The following is a 20,369-nucleotide window of genomic DNA, read 5'->3' as shown; positions in this document are numbered from 1 at the left end:
AACTCTCCAGTTTTAAACTGAAGGTACAGGTTAAGGCAGTACACCTGTAAAAAAAGAAAGCAACACTAATTTTCATGGCTTTCTTGTACATTATAACTGTATCTGAATCTGGTTTTGAATGTGGTTATCTTTTCTAGGATATCAAGAAGTCTACTCTCCTCCTAACTGCCCTAGAATCTCCCTTACACCTGTCCAGGAATTTCTTCTTCAGCAAAAGCCCCTGGCTGTGCCTCCAACCACTCTTTAAGCCTGTTTGTTTCTTTAGCAGGAAAGGAATTGTTCCTATGAGTGGTAAACTGACATTATGTCCTTTTGCCATTTAAGAGATCTTTTTTTTTTTCCCAGCTTATTCAGGTTTGTCGCTCTTTGTGGTTTTGTTTTGTCTTCTTGGTTTTTTGTGTGTGCTTTCCTTTTTATTATTACTCCTGAAAAGGAAGACAAACTAACAAGCACAAACCAGATTTCTGTAGTCTGTGCATGCTGATATGCAGCTGAAGGTTCCTTCTCTGGATCAGAGCCAGTGGTGCCAGAGAATCTCAAATGATTCCACTAACACCTGGTAGCAGAGAAGTTGAAGGGCAGCTTTGTGGAATCACCACCCAGCACCCAAACTTAAGCAGCATTGGAATAAAACAATATCTCAGCTCCGTGTGATTGGTTGGCTCCGTGCTCACTGGGGGATGAACCCCAGGTTGGGGACTACAGTTTGGACGACCAGATGGGACCACAGCCACAGCCTTGCCTGGTTTGTCTTGCTGCACCTGGCAGGGAGGAGGGACCGGAGGGGAGTCCAGCACACACAGACCTGTTGATCAGGGACTCCCTCAGCTCCTCTCCCTTGTCAGGCAGTGAGTGACACCAGCTGCAAGGTTTGAAGGGAGATACTCTGGCAATTAAGGGTACCTAAGGGAAGAGAAAGAGTAAAACTCTTGTACCCCTTAAGGGTGCATCCTGGAACACTGGGACAAATTTAGAGGGGATACCCTAAGAAAAGAAAAGATGGAACAATCTTGTTATCAGGGGTGGCCACCATATCCATTAGAAGGTAGTAAAAAATTGCCTGAAATTACGAGTGGGGTGTATTTGCCCACTGTTCTTTCTTCTGCCCAGACAAGAAAGGTAGGTAGTGCTTCAAGGGTGAAATCATATGACTGAGGGCAAAGATCCAACTCAACAGCCAATGAGAAAGGCTGTCTTCCAACATCATATGGTTTTGGATTACTTACTGGCAGAAGAGGGAGTCGTGTGTGTAATATTGAACTTATCAGATCGTTCTTCGAAAATAGATGCGAATGGGGAGATGGTTAAAGAAACTAAGGAACTCAGAAAAGTCACCCATGTGTCTGTTCAGCCGTGGAAGGGATGGGGATTTGATACGTTTTCCAGGCTTGCAGGAGGCCCCACCCTGAAAAGTATCCTCTTGTTTGTTTTGTGTGGAGTAGCCACATAAACGTTTCTGCCTTGTATTATTCTATGTCCTATCCAACTTCTCCAACATGTAGTAGCAAATACGCAATCTGCAACAACACCATCAGCTGATGATGTTAGAAAAGATGCTCTTTTCCTGCCTGTTCTGGCCTATTTTTATTTTTCCTCTCAGAGCCATGACTGGATAATGTTGAGCTAGGGGGGTGATGTGAAAATGCAAATTTGTAGCATCAAGATGTCTCAGCATTCTTGGAATGTAAGCTTGTGTCTTTAGGAATGGAAATGAAGCTTGCCACTAAAGAATGGCTGGTCCAGTAGACATGGAACTTAGCCAGAAGTTGCTGAAATCTCAAAGGAAGGACATAGCTCAATATCCAACCCCTCACCCTTCTGAGCTGTATACCTGCAGGTCTCAGGTTTGAGGAAGAATTTTGGTGAGGATGTGAGTGTCCCTCTGAAGACCAACTCAGAAACACAAGGCAAACGTACACAGAGGAGGGGCTGAGCTCAAGAACTGTGACTATAAAAACCTGTGACACCATCAATACAGCAAAAAGCTTCCCCACCCAATGACATCACTGGGCTGCAGTTGGAACTATCCTGTCCTTGCTATTCTCCCTAATTCTGCTTCCTCCTAACTTTTAGTTTGGAGAAAAGGAGACTGAGGGGTGACCTCATCAATGTTTACAAATACGTAAAGGGTGAGTGTCAAGAAGATGGAGTCAAGCTTTTTTCAGTGATGACCCATGATAGGACAAGGAGTAATGGATACAAATTGGAGCACAGGAGGTTTAAGGTGAATATCAGAAAAAAATTTTTTTACTGTGAGAGTGACAGAGCACTGGAACAGGCTGCCCAGAGATTGTGGAGTCTCCTTCTCTGGAGACATTCAAAACCCGCCTGGACGCCTTCCTGTGTGATGTACTCTAGGTGACTCTGCTCTGGCAGGGGGGTTGGACTAGGTGATCTTTTGAGGTCCCTTCCAACCCCTAGGATTCTATGATTCTATGATTCCTGTCTTTTTCTCCATCTTATCCACTCTAGGCATTTTGAACTTTTCTTGTGCAACTTCAGTAAAGTTTGGTGTGCATGTGACATCTGACCTAGTTTCTGTCTTAATTTTACCTTCTGGGATTAACCTTGAAACCTTCTCACAGGTCCTGCCAGACAAAAGGTGCAGCTGCTGTGTGGCTTGTACCAGGAGAGGGAAGGCAGAGTCCAGCCACACCTGGCCTCCCACTTGGGTGAGGAGTGTAAGAAAGCAAAGAGGGTTCTGCCCCATCTCTCCTAAGACTCCACTCCAGCCCCACTGCCTATTTGTGCACCTGATATGGTGTTATTTTTGTTTGTCCTGCCGAGATACTCAAAGACATGGCCACGTACCCAACTACGGGATAATGACATGAGTCCAGCAGCTGGAAAACTTGCAAGTTTCAGCAAGTGGCTGCTTACAAGAGAGCTCCCTGAAGGAAAAAATCAGTAAAAAGAGAAGTGGCTTCACCCTGGCTCAAACCAGGAGAGTATTGATGTGTACCAGCTCTTAAGGTTTGCCTGTCCCACTGTGCTCAATTGAACATGTGTGCACACTCACACACAACTGTTTCAAAACAAGGTGGGCTCCTGCCTTGAGGAGGACATCAGGCTCATGTTATGGGGGTGGAGATCAGGCTCATGTTGCAGGAGTGGGGAGGCGACACATCCCACCCTGGTGGCTGGACCCAACCTCAGTACAAAGGCCATGCCAGACTGGAGATGACAGGATGTGAAATGGCTTATTTCAGATAGAGTCAGGAGGACAATGAGCACTCTGGCACTTACCCAGGCAAGGTTCTTCTTCGTCCTTAACTGGCATCTGTGTACAGAAGGCAAAACACCTTGAAATGTGTGTGTGAGAGTGACAGGGATGGGTGGGGAAAGGGGATCCTCCCATCAAAGCCACAGGGTTTCAGGCTACAGCCCCTTTCTCTCCAACAAGCCTCCTGTACTGAGCACTGGGGTGCTGGGCTGCAGTCTGACCTCCCAGGTGTTCCTCATCAGTTTATGACTAAACTATCAGGTGTCTTTATGACCACGAAAAATTTGTCTGTCCCACTGTGCTCAAGTGAGGCTGTGTGAGAGTGGATTCACCAAGGGGGAAATCCAAAGCAGTGAGATGGAAATGCAAGGTGATTCTGGGGTTAATCTTGCAGCAATACCAACTCAAAGTGCACAATACACAGCACACTGGAGGATGATTTCACCCCTCCCCAAAAGGTGGACCTTGTGATATCGCACCCAAGAAGGCATCCATGCCTGTGGAAGAAGAGAGGATCAGGCCCTTTGACCTGTCCCAGGGCAGTTACTCTTCTCACCCCCTAAACAAAGGAGAGAAGAACTAATCTGTGGCCTTTTCACAAGGTGGGACGACTTAGGTCCAGTGTATTCATTGACTATTTACAGACTAATAATATTAGGAATAAGGTGAGACACCCAGTGCCTGTGGAGCCTTGGCTGCACTTCACAAGTCATGCTCAGTTCACCCTGTAGCCGTTAGAGACCTGGGTGTGAGACCAAGCAGACAAGGACAGGGTGCATCCCTTGCTGCCACTCAGGCCTGTCCTCCCCACCCAACACCAACTTGCCTACTTGTCAGGTGCAAGGCCCAAGGCCCAGCTGAGCACTGCTCATCTCGCACTCCTCTGCACAGCTCCTGCCAAGAAAGTTTACACAAAGCCAATCCAGGTTCTGTTTTCCCATCTCTAAAACAACCCCCAAATGGTAGCGAGCCTCAAGTTAGTCTCCTCAGTGTGTCCCAATGTTTCAGCCACCACAGCTGGACACTGAAGAGCAGAGCACGTCTTGGGTCTAAATCTCCCTAAAACAGCATCCTAGAGGACAAAGACATTTTTGCTGCTTATGTTCAAAGAAGCAACATCACCTCAAAAAGACCCAATCCCACCTTGTTGACTCCTCCTTTTCCTTGCAAATCCCTTCACTAACTCACCCTAAAACGCTCCTTATGGGAACTTTTCCCCCCTTCAAAAAACCGCCATGGTCCCTCCCACCACACCCACTGTTTTTTCTTGACTAGGGTGTCCCCATGATCAAGACTTTATTTTCATCTCATTTTGGAAATACAGTGACCGTGACAATGCCCTTTCAGTCCTGGTGATCCCCGAGGTGGATCTGGCCAGGACGGATGAGATCTGCTCTCTGGAAAAACCCCTTCTCACACTGGGAGCAGCTGAAGGCTCATTCACCCATACGGAGCTGTTGATGTGTATACAAGGTGCAGCTGCAACTAAAGCTCTTCTGGCACTTTGGGAAACATGTAGGTTTTCTATCCCATGTGGATGCATTGATGCTTCATCAGCCAAGAGTTTGTGGCAAAGCTCTTCCCACAGTCAGGACACGTGTAGGGTTTCTCGCCCGTGTGGATGCGTCGATGCTTGAGGAGCACAGAGCTCCAGGCAAAGCTCTTCCCGCAGTCAGGACACGTGTAGGGTTTCTCTCCCGTGTGGATGCGTTGATGGTTGATCAGATCAGAGCTCCAGGCAAAGCTCTTCCCACAGTCAGGACACTTGTAGGGTTTCTCTCCCGTGTGGATGCGTTGATGCTTCAGGAGCCCAGAGCTTCTGGCAAACCTATTCCCACAGTCAGGACACACATAGCGACGTTCACCTGTGTGGACCCAGAGGTGACTGGCCAGGCCTGAGTGGCTCGCAAACTCCTTCCTGCATTTGGGACACACGTAGGGTTTTTCCCCACTGTGCACACGTTGGTGACGCATCCAAGCGCCGCTGCTACCGAAGCTCTTCCCACACTGAAGGCACTTGTAGGACTTCTCACCCGTGTGGAGCTGACAGTGTTGACTTAATGTGGAATGGTCGGCAAAGCTCTTCCCACAGTCAGGACACGTGTAGGGTTTCTCTCCCGTGTGGATGCGTTGATGCCTGATGAGCCCAGAGCTCCAGGCAAATCTCTTCCCGCAGTCAGGACACATGTAGGGTTTCTCTCCCGTGTGGATGCGTTGATGCATCATGAGCCCAGAGCTTCTGGCAAACCTATTCCCACAGTCAGGACACGTGTAGGGTTTCTCTCCTGTGTGGATGCGTTGATGATTAATGAGCAGATACCTTGCAGCAAAGCTCTTCCCGCAGTCAGGACACATGTAGGGACGATCACCTGTGTGGACCCGGAGGTGACTGGCCAGGCTCGAGCAGCTCACAAACTCCTTCCTGCATGTGGGACACACGTAGGGTTTTTCCCCACTGTGCACATGTTGGTGACGCATCCAAGCGCCGCTGCTACCGAAGCTCTTCCCACACTGAAGGCACTTGTAGGACTTCTCACCCGTGTGGAGCTGACAGTGTTGACTTAATGTGGAATGATCAGCAAAGCTCTTCCCACAGTCAGGACACGTGTAGGGTTTCTCTCCCGTGTGGATGCCTTGATGCCTGATGAGCCCAGAGCTCCAGGCAAATCTCTTCCCACAGTCAGGACACATGTAGGGTTTCTCGCCCATGTGGATGCGTTGATGCTTGATGAGACGAGAGCTGCAGGCAAAGCTCTTCCAGCACTTGGGACAGGTGTAGGGCTTCTCTCCCGTGTGGATGCGATGATGGTTGATCAGATCAGAGCTCCAGGCAAAGCTCTTCTCACAGTCAGGACATGTGTAGGGTTTCTCCCCTGTGTGGATGCGTTGATGCTTCAGGAGACCAGAGCTTCTGGAAAACCTATTCCCACAGTCAGGACACGTGTAAGGTTTCTCTCCCATGTGGATGCTTTGATGCTTGATGAGATCAGAGCTTGCAGCAAAGCTCTTCCCACAGTCAGGACACGTGTAGGGATGTTCACCTGTGTGGACCCGGAGGTGACTGGCCAGGCCCGAGCGGCTCGCAAACTCCTTCCTGCATGTGGGACACACGTAGGGTTTTTCCCCACTGTGCACATGTTGGTGACGCATCCAAGCGCCGCTGCTACCGAAGCTCTTCCCACACTGAAGGCACTTGTAGGATTTCTCACCCATGTGGAGCTGACAGTGTTGACTTAATGTGGAATGGTCGGCAAAGCTCTTCCCACACTCCAGACACCTGAAGGGTCCTTCCTCTCTGTGGATTCACTGGTGCCGGCTTAAAGTTGATCTGAAGTTAAAGGTTTTCCCACAGTTGCGGCAGTTGTAGGATGTGGCACCAGGCACGGGTGTCACGTGGGACTAGACACGAGGTGGCTCCAACAGGGAACACCTATAAGGCCTCTCACTCCAATGGACAACCGGTGGTGGGCCGGGTGGATCTCCTCCCGATGATGGGGATGGGCTGGGTGGATCCTGACCCAGCCTTTCCTGCCTTCCTCACCAACACAAAGTTCATCTCCCACAAGGATTGGAGGACGTTTCACCAAAGTTGAGCCATGACCAAAAGCTCTCCCACACTCAGGGCTCCCAGATCGATCCTACAGAGGGACAATAAAGCTGAATTTCGGTTAAAGATTTGTTGCGGTTTGTACATCAAACCTGCTCTGGGAGAAAAAGGGATGCAAGATGAAATGGGGGGGTTACCCATGGAGTTGGACACTGCCACACACTTAACTGGGCTTTAGGGGCTACAATGGCACCTCAAAACAAAAAGGCAGGGGGACACTTGCTGCAGTGTCTTTGGAGAGTGCTGGGGTCTCAGCCACGCCTGGGATGAGTTGGGCTCCTCCCATTGCACCCACCTTCCATGACACACTTTGGGCATCCTCCCATTCCAGCCTCCCCACTCCTGGGCTGATGTTCGGGTCCTCCTATGGGAGAACAGACTTTGCAGAGGTTTATTATGTGCTGGTTTGGTGTGGAGTGGGTGTCTCAAGAGGGGGAGGGGCCCCGGCATGTGGAGAATAGCCATGGGAAAAGAAAAGGGGCCTCCTCGATCTGCAGGGGACTAGACAAACCAACATGAGGCCAGCCAAAGGGTCAGGGTTTGCAGTGAACAGCTCTGTGAATGTTGCACGGACATGATGGGAAACTACAACTGAGAACATATCGATGAGCAGGTGTGAATGCTGTTTACACCTCCCCCCCCCCATCCCAGCTGCTTAGTCTCCATTCCCACTCTAAAAGTATATAAGGGAACATTTTAGCAGAATTAACGATTTAATTGCTTCTCACCCTGGAGTCTGTGTCTTCATCCACCACACTGGGGTGGCTACAGTGAGAAGATGAAAAGCTCCCCCAGCTCCAAAACCTGCAGCCACAGCTCTGGCCAAGGCTGAAGCATCAGAGCCCATGGATGGGCCTCTGCCACTGAGATAGGAAAGGAGGGGAAACCTGAGAGCAGAGGAGAGGGGGAGGTGGAGAACTCTGTGGAGACCAATGAGAGCAGCGATGGGAGCAGCGCTGGAGCAGAGATACCAAGGCCGGGGAGGAAGGAGGGGGAGCAGGTGCCCGAGCAGAGTTTCCCCTGCAGCCTGAGGGGGAAAAGGGAGGGACTCGTGTTGGAGGGTTGGTGAAGGACTCTCTCCCGTGGCAGGGACCCCACGCTGGAGCAGGGGAAGGCTGTGAGGAGTCCTCCCCAGGACGGGGAAGGAGCAGCTGAAAACAGCGAGTGACCAACTGGCCGGAAAGCCCCTTCCCTGTCCCCCTGTGCCGCTGGGGGGAGCAGGGACAGAAACGGGGAACAAAGGAATTTGGGGCCGGGCAGCAGGGAGGGCTGGGGTGAGGTGTTTGAGCTCTGCTTTTTGTCCTTCTTGCATTTGATTAGTGATAGTGATTAATGAGCAGCCAAGTGGTTCTTTGTTGTCGGTCAGACCCAAACCAGGACGGAATCACAAATCCCCCACTCCCAGAATGACTTCGGGTCCCCCTTTCTACCGCCCCCCAGAACTTCGGGTGCTCGCACGCAGTGGGGGTTAATGGGATAACCGCCCCGTCACCCCCCACCCCCGGTACCTGCAGCGGGGGGACACAGCCCGGCCCGGGGAGGGGGCGATGCTCTCTCGGTCACCAACCGGGGGCTCCCGGCTGCGGAGCGAAACCTCCCGGGAGCTGCAGCGCGATTGTGGTTCAGGGTTGGGCAAGTAAAGCGGTGGGGCGGGGCCGTGGGGGCGGGGCCTGGTGGTCGGGGTGTACCCTGGGGGAGGGGTTGGAAGTTCTGGGGGCGGGATGGTACCTGTGTGTGTGGACAGGTGTGCCCACCGACTCAAAACCTTTCAGAAACCAGGTGAGCTTTAGTTATGGAGGGACATCATCCCAACCTCAGCAACCCCAGAATTCCATCCTATCATCACCCCTCTCCAACCCCAGAATTCCATCCCATTGGTACCATCAAATGCAGCCAATGAAAACTCAATCAGAGCCGTGTTGGAGCTCAAGAAAGCAGCATTCTTCAGTGCAGGGCTGGGTGCCTGCGGAACAGCTTCCAGAGTCCTGCATGAATCTTACTCACCACATCTGGCTGATCTAGACCTACGACATGTTCATGATCGCCTCGGAACATGGAAAACGTTTCTTAGAACTGATCACAATGTTTCTCTGTTTCACTGCCCGGTCCCACGTTACAGATAATGCTTTGCTTAATGGTCCTAGAGTTTTAGCAATAAAATGGGCTCCATTCTCTGATGACATTCCCAAAGGGACACCACACGGAGGGATGATTCCTTTCAGTAGCCCTCTGACATCTTCTCGTGCCTCATTGGTGCAACGAGGAAAAGCTTTGGGCTCTCTGGTGAGAGCATCAACCAACACCAGGGTGTACAGACACCCTCCTTTTCTGGGTAACTCAGTGCAATCGATTTGCCAGTGTCGTGGGTTGGGCCCAAGAGGACAACAAAGAACCAGCCACAAGGCTGCTGGCTCCAGCCCCCCAGGCACACACTCTGCCATGAGGAGGACAAAGGCCAACTAGAAGCTCATGGGTGGAGATTAAGGGCAAGGAGGGTTCTTTGCCTGGACAGACTCAAGTGATGTCAGGAATTAATTTTGTCTGGGGTCCAGGATGGGACCTGCAAACCAAACCAAACCAACCAACTTGTGTAGGAGGTTAAACAGGGGTTTGACAAAGCATTTTCAATCTCTTTGGAGAGTCTATGTGAACCTGCTAGAAAATGGGTACATTTGGACCCTGGAGCTACCTGTAAAATGTTTAACATGTTGTTTACAGGCTGGTCATCCCTGGGTAACAGAATGCATGGCCAGCAAAAAAGCAGAGGCCAGGGCAGAGTGAGACGTGTGGGATCATTGTCTGTGAGGCACTGCTGAAATCGAGGCCAGTTGGGGTAAAATCAGTGTGTATATTGTAAACAGGAGGGGCACTGGAGAAGGGGATTGTCCCCAGTCCCTGGCTGAAGGGGCTCCTCTAGGTCTAAATTAGATCCTATGTCCAAAATAGTGACAACAGATGGAGATAGGAACTCAGACTGACTGGGGGCAGAATTGAATTCCCCAGCAGAGCCCCTGGTTACCGTAAAGCTGGGGAAGTACATGGTCAGTTTGTGGTGGACACGGGAGCTACTTCTGCTGTTCTAAATTCATGCACCAACTCTCTTCCAGGTTGGCTGGCTCCAGGCTGGATCCAGGACTGGTGATTTTCTGTATATAAAAATCACCAGGAAGGAAGAGTGCAGCCTTTGAGCCCCCATGGGGTGGTGTGAGAGACCTGCCCTCAGGACCCATACTTCCTGGAATGGCTGCCAAAACCCCTCTCATTTGCATCCCAAAAGGCATTCCTGAGAGGATGGAGACAACAGATAAGGATCTGAGGGGTGGAGGGGGTGGAGGCCCACTCCAGCAGCTCAGTCTTATCTCTGGCAAAATGGGTCCAGGTACTTGTTGGTGTTAGTAGAGAGCTTGTCAGGTTGGCCTGAGGCCTTTCCATGTGGCACCAATCAAGCAAAGGAAATCAGGCAAATTGTATTGCCAGAAACTATTGCCAGGTTTGGAGTGCCAGAAGTGATCTCCTCCGGTAGGGGAGCACACTTGGTGTCACAGTAGTTCAGCTGGTCAGGCAGTTCTTAGAAATTACTTGGAAATTGCACACAGCTCACTGCCTGCAAGCAAGTGGGCAAGTGGAAAAGATGAATCATTTGATAAAGACACAGCTAAGGAAGATTTGTCAGGAAACACGTCTCAGGTGTTTCAAGGCCTCCCTATTGCATTACTAAGGTTGCAAGTCAAACCAAGAACTGAGGGAAAAATGAGTCCTTTTGAAATGTTGTATGCATGACTATTTCAATCTAGACACCAAGGACAGGATCTCGTTCAGGTGGAAGAAATTAATATACAAGATCTGATTGCATGAGGGAAACAATTACAAGAAGTAAATAGACCAGTAATGTCTACCAGAGCATGGGGTTTGGATTCCCCAGCTCACTTGTTTAACCCTGGGGATTTGGCTGATGTTCAGAACCTTTCAGGTGATCCTCTCCAAGGGAAGTGAAGCGGCCCCTTTCAACTTCTACTCACGACCTACACTGCAGTCCAGCTTGAAAAGCACACCCTCTGCATCCGCTAATCAGGAGTCAAGAAGGCTCCTGGCAGATCATGGAAATCTCAGCCTGTAGGACCCACATCTGTAAGACTGATCTGAAACTAATGTTACTGTTACTACGTCTGAAGCTCAGGTTTAGGGCAACATTCATTCCTAGTTGGCCCTTGAGAAGCAAACAGCCTTGGGAAGACAACACTGGGACACCTGTCCATTTCTCTGAGAACTATTCCATATGGCAACCCTATACCAGATGTGGTAAATTGCTGGGATGGCATGGGATGAACTTTGTGTTATGCCCAAATCTGACCAGTGTCACATCGGTAACTAAACTGGTGCAGTTAAAGGGATAGGGCCTTCATTACAGGTGAAGGAGTGCTTCCTTCAAAACCAATGCAATAACACCTCCATGAACAAGGAGCATACCTGGGAGACCATAATGGGAAAAAATTGACAAAATGTATGGGCTGGCCTGTCTGTACCGAGAGTAATAATGAGTTCATGTGGAGAAACCTTTTTGGACAACGGTCCATCCTAAACATTGGAGAAATACACAGTTTGTGCAGTGCTATAACCTGTGGTGTGCAGGAAAGTTGATGTCTGTAATAGAACCCACCCTGAGGTCATGTGAAAGTGTTTAGTTTTACCAACAGTCTTCTTGGGTCAGGGGAACCTAGAATATTGGTTACCAGAACTTTGAGGGAAGTACACGGGGAAGGGTAATAACACTGACAATTTGAACCTTTGTGAAACTACCACTGGTGGCACTCTGTGTGGACAACCACCCCAGTTATACAAACACTGCTTGTTACCATCCTGTCTCCTACTGTGTTTGAAATGTTGACAGAGATTAATGCTAGACGTATGCTTAGTAGCAAGCAAGCAATCAGTAGTTGAAGAATATGGAGTCACCACCACGTTTGTAGGGTGTCTTCAAAATGTAAACATTGAGCTTGGCACAGAACATCTGCATTGTTTTGCACTTTCAGAGAAACAGGTAGTAATGCCTTGGCCTTATGAAAGCTTGAACCTAAGTTATGCAAGCTTGTCTCTGGGGAAATCAGATGAGATATTGAACCAGTCTCAAGAACTTGGAGAACATTTGAAGAAGCCAAACAAAAATTTTGGCAGTAAGAGGCAAAGAAGAACTTACTGGACTGTCCTATCAAATGGAGTCTGAAACTGCCCGTTGGTGGTGGGATATCTTTTCAGGATAAGTAGTCTCTGCAGAAAGAGCCTGGAATGCTCTCATTCACCCACTTTTGATAATGTTAGTGTTTGTGATTCTACTGACAGTCGTTAATTGCCTTATATGGTATAGGCTGAAGAAACTATCTAAAGGAATGTACCAAGTGTAAAGAAAAGGGGGGATTGATAGTTGTAGAAATATACTACAGTGATGACTTTGCTCTACTAAGTTAGCTGAGTGGGTTACTCTTCAACGATGTGCTTTGTGTCAGTTAATGTCAAGCATCCTGCAGGTTATGGTGACATCAAGTCTTCTAAGACCTGTGGCACCAACAGGAAATATCCCTGTTGATTCTGGACCCACCTGGGCAATCTACCAGCAGGACACTAGAGACAGCACAGGATGGGAGACAGGACAAAGAAGACAAAGGACTGGAATCCATGAAAATCCCACAGGAGACCCTCAAGCACGCATAATTATGAACAAAAGTAGTTCCAGGAAATGAAGTGACTATGTTAAGAATTCCGGGACACATCTGTAGCAAAGCAAGAATCATTAATTTCAACATGTACATTTTAAAATCTTCTTCATTTTAGCAGTATCTGCTTTTGAATGTAGTTTTCTTTCCAAGATACAGGAAGTGTGCCTGCTTTTTTCTTCCTCTCTAATCTCCCTTACACCTGCCCAGGAATTCCATCTTTAGAAAAAGGTCGGTGGCTGTCCCTTCAGTCATTGTTTAAGGCTGTTTTGTTTCTTTAGCAGGAAAAAAAATTGTTCCTTTAATTGCTAATCTGACATTATGTCCTTTTGCCATTTAAAAAGATCTGTTTTCTTTACAGCTTATTCAAGTTTGTCACTCTTTGTGGTTATTTTGTTTTGCCTTGTTGTTTTTTTCTGTAGCTGTTTTCCTTTTTATTGTTACTCCTGAAAAGGAAAAGAAACAAACAAACAAAACAATATCAGAATTTTGTAGTCTGTGCATGCTGATATGCAGCTGAAGGTTCATTCTCTGGATCAGAGCCAGTGGTGCCAGAGAATCTCAAATGATTCCACTAACACCTGGTAGCAGAGAAGTTGAAGGGCAGCTTTGTGGAATCACCACCCAGCACCCAACCTTGAGCAGCATTGGAATAAAACAATATCTCAGCTCCGTGTGATTGGTTGGCTCTGTGCTCACCGGGTGATGAACCCCAGGTTGGGGACTACAGTTTGGACGACCAGAAGGGACCACAGCCACAGCCTTGCCTGGTTTGTCTTGCTGCAGCTGGCAGGGAGGAGGGACCGGAGGGGAGTCCAGCACACACAGACCTGTTGATCAGGGACTCCCTCAGCTCCTCTCCCTTGTCAGGCAGTGAGTGACACCAGCTGCAAGGCTTGAAGGGAGATACTCTGGCAATTAAGGGTACCTAAGGGAAGAGAAAGAGTAAACCTCTTGTACCCCTTAAGGGTGCATCCTGGAACACTGGGACAAATTTAGAGGGGATCCTTTCAGAAAAGAAAAGATGGAACAATCTTGTAATCAGGGGTGGCCACCATATCCATTAGAAGGTAGTAAAAAATTGCCTGAAATTATGAATGGGGTGTAGTTGCCCACTGTTCTTTCTTCTGCCCAGACAAGAAAGGTAGGTAGTGCTTCAAGGGTGAAACTATATGACTGAGGACAAAGATCCAACTGAACAGCCAATGAGAAAGGCTGTCTTCCAACATCATATAGCTTTGGATTTCTTACTGGCAGAAGAGAGAGTAATGTGTGTAATATTGAACTTATCAGATTGTTGTTTGAAAACTGACGATAATGAGGAGATAGTTAAAGAAACTGAAACAAAAACTTGGAGCTTCCAAACCCACTTGCTTTCTAACACTCCTCACCAAAGTGGGAGGCTGGTGCTGCTGGGTAAGGATTCCCAGATCAAGACCCAATAACAACAAACAAGCTGTTGTTGAGCGGGCATTCTTTATTGCAGCACTGGGCAGGACTGGGGATTCTCCAGCATGAGTGCTCCGATAAGTCAGTGAAACACCCTGACTAATACACACCAAAACCATGCATATTCAGTTCCATGTCAATGAGTTCCCAGAATTCTTTTACATAGTAATTTTGTTTCCTGGAATTGGCTATCTTTGTAATTATGCCTGCTCGAGGGTCTCCTGTGGGGGTCTTTGTTGATTCTAGTCTTTTGTCATCTTTGTCCTGGTCTCTCATTCTGGTCCTGTCTCCAGTCTCCCGCTGGCAGGTTGCCCAGGTGGGTCAGAATCAACATGTGGGTTGTCTCTAGGCACCACAGGTTCTTAGAAGACTTGATGTTATCACAACCTGCAGGATGCTGGGCATAATTGATTTGATAGTTTCACAAAGTACGTTGTTTTAAAAGAAATCCTTAGTATAATGAATTAAGTATTTTAGTAAACTTTTATTAGGCTATACTTCTATTAAATATACTAACAAATATCCTATGATGTATCAGAACTGTGACTATAAAAACCTGTGACATTATCAGTACAACAAAGAGCTTCTCCACCCAATGACATCACTGGGCTGTAATGGGAACTATCCTGTTCTTGCTGTTCTCTCTAGTTCTGCTTTATCCTCACTTTCCTGCCTTTTTCCTGTCTGCTCTTGGCATCTTGAAATTTGTTGTGCAGCTCCAGTAGAGTCTGGTGTGCATGTGACATCTGACCTAGTTTCTGTCTTAATTTCACCTTCTGGGGTTAACCTTGAAACCTTCTCACAGGTCCTGCCAGACACAAGGTGCAGCTGCTGTGTGGCTTGTACCAGGAGAGGGAAGGCAGAGTCCAGCCACACCTGGCCTCCCACTTGGGTGAGGAGTGTAAGAAAGAAAAGGGGGTTCTGCCCCATCTCTCCTGAGACCCCACATCAGCCCCAGTGCCAATTTGTGCAACTGATATGGTGTTATCTTTGTCCTGCCGAGATGCTCAAAGACATGGCCATGTACCCAACTACAGGATAATGACATGAGTCCAGCAGCTGGAAAACTTGCAAATTTCAGCAAGTGGCTGCTTAGAATAGAGCTCCCTGAAGGAAAAAATCAGTAAAAAGAGAAGTGGCTTCACCCTGGCTCAAACCAGGAGAGTATTGATGTGTACCAGCTCTTAAGGTTTGTCTGTCCCACTGTGCTCAATTGAACATGTGTGCACACTCACACACAACTGTTTCAAAACAAGGTGGGCTCCTGCCTTGAGGAGGACATCAGGCTCATGTTATGGGGGTGGAGATCAGGCTCATGTTGCAGGAGTGGGGAGGCGACACATCCCACCCTGGTGGCTGGACCCAACCTCAGTACAAAGGCCATGCCAGACTGGAGATGACAGGATGTGAAATGGCTTATTTCAGATAGAGTCAGGAGGACAATGAGCACTCTGGCACTTACCCAGGCAAGGTTCTTCTTCGTCCTTAACTGGCATCTGTCTACAGAAGGCAAAACACCTTGAAATGTGTGTGTGAGAGTGACAGGGATGGGTGGGGAAAGGGGATCCTCCCATCAAAGCCACAGGGTTTCAGGCTACAGCCCCTTTCTCTCCAACAAGCCTCCTGTACTGAGCACTGGGGTGCTGGGCTGCAGTCTGACCTCCCAGGTGTTCCTCATCAGTTTATGACTAAACTATCAGGTGTCTTTATGACCACGAAAAATTTGTCTGTCCCACTGTGCTCAAGTGAGGCTGTGTGAGAGTGGATTCACCAAGGGGGAAATCCAAAGCAGTGAGATGGAAATGCAAGGTGATTCTGGGGTTAATCTTGCAGCAATACCAACTCAAAGTGCACAATACACAGCACACCGGAGGATGATTTCACCCCTCCCCAAAAGGTGGACCTTGTGATATCTCACCCAAGAAGGAGTCCATGCCTCTGGAAGACGAAGACCAGGCCCTTTGACCTGTCTCAGGGGAGGGGCTCTTCTCCTCCCTTAAACAAAGGAGAGAAGAACTAATCTGTGGCCTTTTCACAAGGTGGGACAACTTAGGTCCAGTGTATTCATTGACTATTTACAGACTAATAATATTAGGAATAAGGTGAGACACCCAGTGCCTGTGGAGCCTTGGCTGCACTTCACAAGTCATGCTCAGTCCATCCTGTAGCCATTAGGGACCTGGGTGTGAGGACAAGCAGACAAGGACAGGATGCATCCCTTGCTGCCACTCAGGCCTGTCCTCCCCACCCAACACCAACTTGCCTACTTGTCAGGTGCAAGGCCCAAGGCCCAGCTGAGCACTGCTCATCTCGCACTCCTCTGCACAGCTCCTGCCAAGAAAGTTTACACAAAGCCAATCCAGGTTCTGTTTTCCCATCTCTAAAACAACCCCCAAATGGTAGCGAGCCTCAACTTAGCCTCCTGAGTGTGACCCAATTTTTCAGCTACCATAGTTGAACACTGAAGAGCAGAGAACATTTCTTGGGTCTAAATCTCCCCCAAACAGCGTTCTAGAGGACACAGGCATCACCTCAAAAAGACCCAATCCCACCTTGTTGCCTCCTACTTTTCCTTGCAAATCTCATCAATAACTCACCCTAAAATGCTCCTTATGGGTATTTTTTCCCCCTTCAAAAAATAGCCTGGAGTCCTCGCGCCACATGTGCTTTTATTCTTGACTAGGGTGTCACCATGATCAAGATTTGATTTTCATCTCATTTTGGAAATACAGTGACCGTGACAATGCCCCTTCAATCTCAGTGATCCCTGAGGTGGATCTGGCCATGACAAATGAGATGGGCTCTCTGGAAAAACCCCTTCTCGCACTGGGAGCAGGTAAAGGGTCATTCACCCGTATGGAGCTGTTGATGTTTCCACATGGTGCAGTGGTGACTGAAGCTTTTCTGGCACTGGGGACACAATTTAGGATTTCTCTCCTGTGTGGATGCGCTGGTGCTTCATCAGCCAAGAGTTTGTGGCAAAGCTCTTCCCGCAGCCAGGACACGTGTAGGGTTTCTCTCCCGTGTGGATGCGTTGATGCTTGATGAGCCCAGAGCTACTACCAAAGCTCTTCCCGCAGCCAGGACACGTGTAGGGCTTCTCCCCCGTGTGGATGCGTTGATGGCCAAAGAGCACACAGCTTCTAGCAAAGCTCTTCCCACAGTCAGGACAAGGGTAGGGCTTCTCTCCTGTGTGGATGCGTCGATGATTGATGAGATCAGTGCTCCATGCAAAACTCTTCCCGCAGTCAGGACAAGTGTAGGGTTTCTCTCCTGTGTGGATGCGTTGATGATTGATGAGCAAAGAGCTTGTAGCAAAGCTCTTCCCGCAGTCAAGACACTTGTAGGGCTTCTCTCCCGTGTGGATGCGATGATGGTTCATCAGACCAGAGTTACTACCAAAGCTCTTCCCGCAGTCAGGACACGTGTAGGGCTTCTCTCCCGTGTGGATGCGTCGATGGTCAAGGAGCACAGAGCTTCTAGCAAAGCTCTTCCCGCAGTCAGGACATGTGTAGGGTTTCTCTCCCGTGTGGATGCGATGATGAGTCATGAGCACAGAGCTTCTAGCAAAGCTTTTCCCGCAGTCAGGACACGAGTAGGGTTTCTCTCCCGTGTGGATGCGTCGATGCTTCATGAGCCCAGAGCTCCAGGCAAAGTTCTTACCACAGTCAGGACATGTATAGGGCTTCTCTCCCGTGTGGATGCGTTGATGATTGATGAGATCAGAGCTCCAGGCAAACCTCTTCCCACAGTGGAGGCACACGTAAGGTTTATCTCCTGTGTGGATGCGACTATGGCTGATGAGCGTATACCTCTTGGCAAAGCTCTTCCCACAGTCAGGACACGTGTAGGGACGTTCACCTGTGTGGACCCGGAGGTGACTGGCCAGGCCCGAGCGGCTCGCAAACTCCTTCCTGCATGTGGGACACACGTAGGGTTTTTCCCCACTGTGCACATGTTGGTGACGCATCCAAGCGCCGCTGCTACCGAAGCTCTTCCCACACTGAAGGCACTTGTAGGATTTCTCACCCATGTGGAGCTGACAGTGTTGACTTAATGTGGAATGGTCGGCAAAGCTCTTCCCACACTCCAGACACCTGAAGGGTCTTTCCTCTCTGTGGATTCACTGGTGCCGGCTTAAAGTTGATCTGAAGTTAAAAGTTTTCCCACAGTTGCGGCACTTGCAGGATGTGGCACCAGGCACGGGTGTCACGTGGGACTAGACAAGAGGTGGCTCCAACAGGGAACACCTATAAGGCCTCTCACTCCAATGGACAACCGGTGGTGGGCCGGGTGGATCTCCTCCCAATGGTGGAGATGGGCTGGGTGGATCCTGACCCAGTCTTTCCTGCCTTCCTCACCAACACAAAGTTCATCTCCCACACTTCCGGATGAATCCTACAGTGGGTCAATAAAGTTGAATTTCAGTTCAAGTTTTGGTGGTGGTGGCACTTCAAACCTGCTCTGGAGAAAAAAGGGATGTCAGGTGAAATGGGGGGGTTACCCATGGAGTTGGACGCCCCACACACTTAACTGGGCTTTAGGGGCTACACTGGCACCTCAAAACAGCAAGGGGGGGGAACACTTGCTGCAGTGTCTTTGGGGAGTGTTGGGGTCTCAGCCACGCCTGGGATGAGTTGGGCTCCTCCCATTGCACCCACCTTCCATGACATATGTTGGGCATTCTCCCATTGCATCCCTGACCGCTCCTGGGCTGATGTTCGGGTCCTCCTGTGAGAGAACAGACTTTGCAGATGTTTATTATGTGCTGGTTTGGTTTGGAGTGGGTGTCGCTAGAGGGGGAGGGGCCCCGGCATGTGGAGAATAGCCATGGGAAAAGAAAAGGGGCCTCCTCGATCTGCAGGGGACTAGATTAACCAACATGAGGCCAGCCAAAGGGTCAGGGTTTGCAGTGAACAGCTTTGTGAATGTTGCACGGACATGATGGGAAACTACAACTGAGAACATATCGATGAGCAGGTGTGAATGATGTTTACACCTCCTCCCCTGCATCCCAGCTGCTTAGTCTGCATTCCGACTCTAAAAGTATATAAGGGAACATTTTAGAAGAATTAACGATTTAATTGCTTCTCACCCTGGAGTCTGTGTCTTCATCCACCACACTGGGGTGGCTACAGTGAGAAGATGAAAAGCTCCCCCAGCTCCAAAACCTGCAGCCACAGCTCTGGCCAAGGCTGAGGCATCAGAGACCATGGATGGGCCTCTGCCACTGAGATAGGAAAGGAGGGGAAACCTGAGAGCAGAGGAGAGGGGGAGGTGGAGAACTCTGTGGAGACCAATGAGAGCAGCGATGGGAGCAGCGCTGGAGCAGAGATACCAAGGCCGGGGAGGAAGGAGGGGGAGCAGGTGCCCGAGCAGAGTTTCCCCTGCAGCCTGAGGGGGAACAGGGAGGGACTCGTGTTGGAGGGTTGGTGAAGGACTCTCTCCCGTGGCAGGGACCCCGCGCTGGAGCAGGGGAAGGCTGTGAGGAGTCCTCCCCAGGACGGGGAAGGAGCAGCTGAAAACAGCGAGTGACCAACTGGCCGGAAAGCCCCTTCCCTGTCCCCCTGTGCCGCTGGGGGGAGCAGGGACAGAAACGGGGAACAAAGGAATTTGGGGCCGGGCAGCAGGGAGGGCTGGGGTGAGGTGTTTGAGCTCTGCTTTTTGTCCTTCTTGCATTTGATTAGTGATAGTGATTAATGAGCAGCCAAGTGGTTCTTTGTTGTCGGTCAGACCCAAACCAGGACGGAATCACAAATCCCCCACTCCCAGAATGACTTCGGGTCCCCCTTTCTACCGCCCCCCAGAACTTCGGGTGCTCGCACGCAGTGGGGGTTAATGGGATAACCGCCCCGTCACCCCCCACCCCCGGTACCTGCAGCGGGGGGACACAGCCCGGCCCGGGGAGGGGGCGATGCTCTCTCGGTCACCAACCGGGGGCTCCCGGCTGCGGAGCGAAACCTCCCGGGAGCTGCAGCGCGATTGTGGTTCAGGGTTGGGCAAGTAAAGCGGTGGGGCGGGGCCGTGGGGGCGGGGCCTGGTGGTCGGGGTGTACCCTGGGGGAGGGGTTGGAAGTTCTGGGGGCGGGATGGTACCTGTGTGTGTGGACAGGTGTGCCCACCGACTCAAAACCTTTCAGAAACCAGGTGAGCTTTAGTTATGGAGGGACATCATCCCAACCTCAGCAACCCCAGAATTCCATCCTATCATCACCCCTCTCCAACCCCAGAATTCCATCCCATTGGTACCATCAAATGCAGCCAATGAAAACTCAATCAGAGCCGTGTTGGAGCTCAAGAAAGCAGCATTCTTCAGTGCAGGGCTGGGTGCCTGCGGAACAGCTTCCAGAGTCCTGCATGAATCTTACTCACCACATCTGGCT

At 49.7% G+C, this 20,369-nt stretch overlaps 1 protein-coding gene and 1 pseudogene across 1 annotated transcript in view; one reads left to right on the top strand and one right to left on the bottom strand.

Moving 5' to 3' along the window:
- LOC127396196 (zinc finger protein 850-like) overlaps positions 1-20,369 on the top strand; it is a 183,446-nt gene that overhangs the window by 109,432 nt on the left and 53,645 nt on the right. The window lies entirely within an intron of this gene.
- LOC127396186 (uncharacterized) overlaps positions 1-20,369 on the bottom strand; it is a 122,089-nt pseudogene that overhangs the window by 81,828 nt on the left and 19,892 nt on the right.

The sequence above is a fragment of the Apus apus genome, unplaced genomic scaffold, assembly GCF_020740795.1.
Source record: "Apus apus isolate bApuApu2 unplaced genomic scaffold, bApuApu2.pri.cur manual_scaffold_30_ctg1, whole genome shotgun sequence".
Taxonomy (NCBI): domain Eukaryota; kingdom Metazoa; phylum Chordata; class Aves; order Apodiformes; family Apodidae; genus Apus; species Apus apus.
This window is presented reverse-complemented; position numbering and strand designations above follow the sequence as displayed.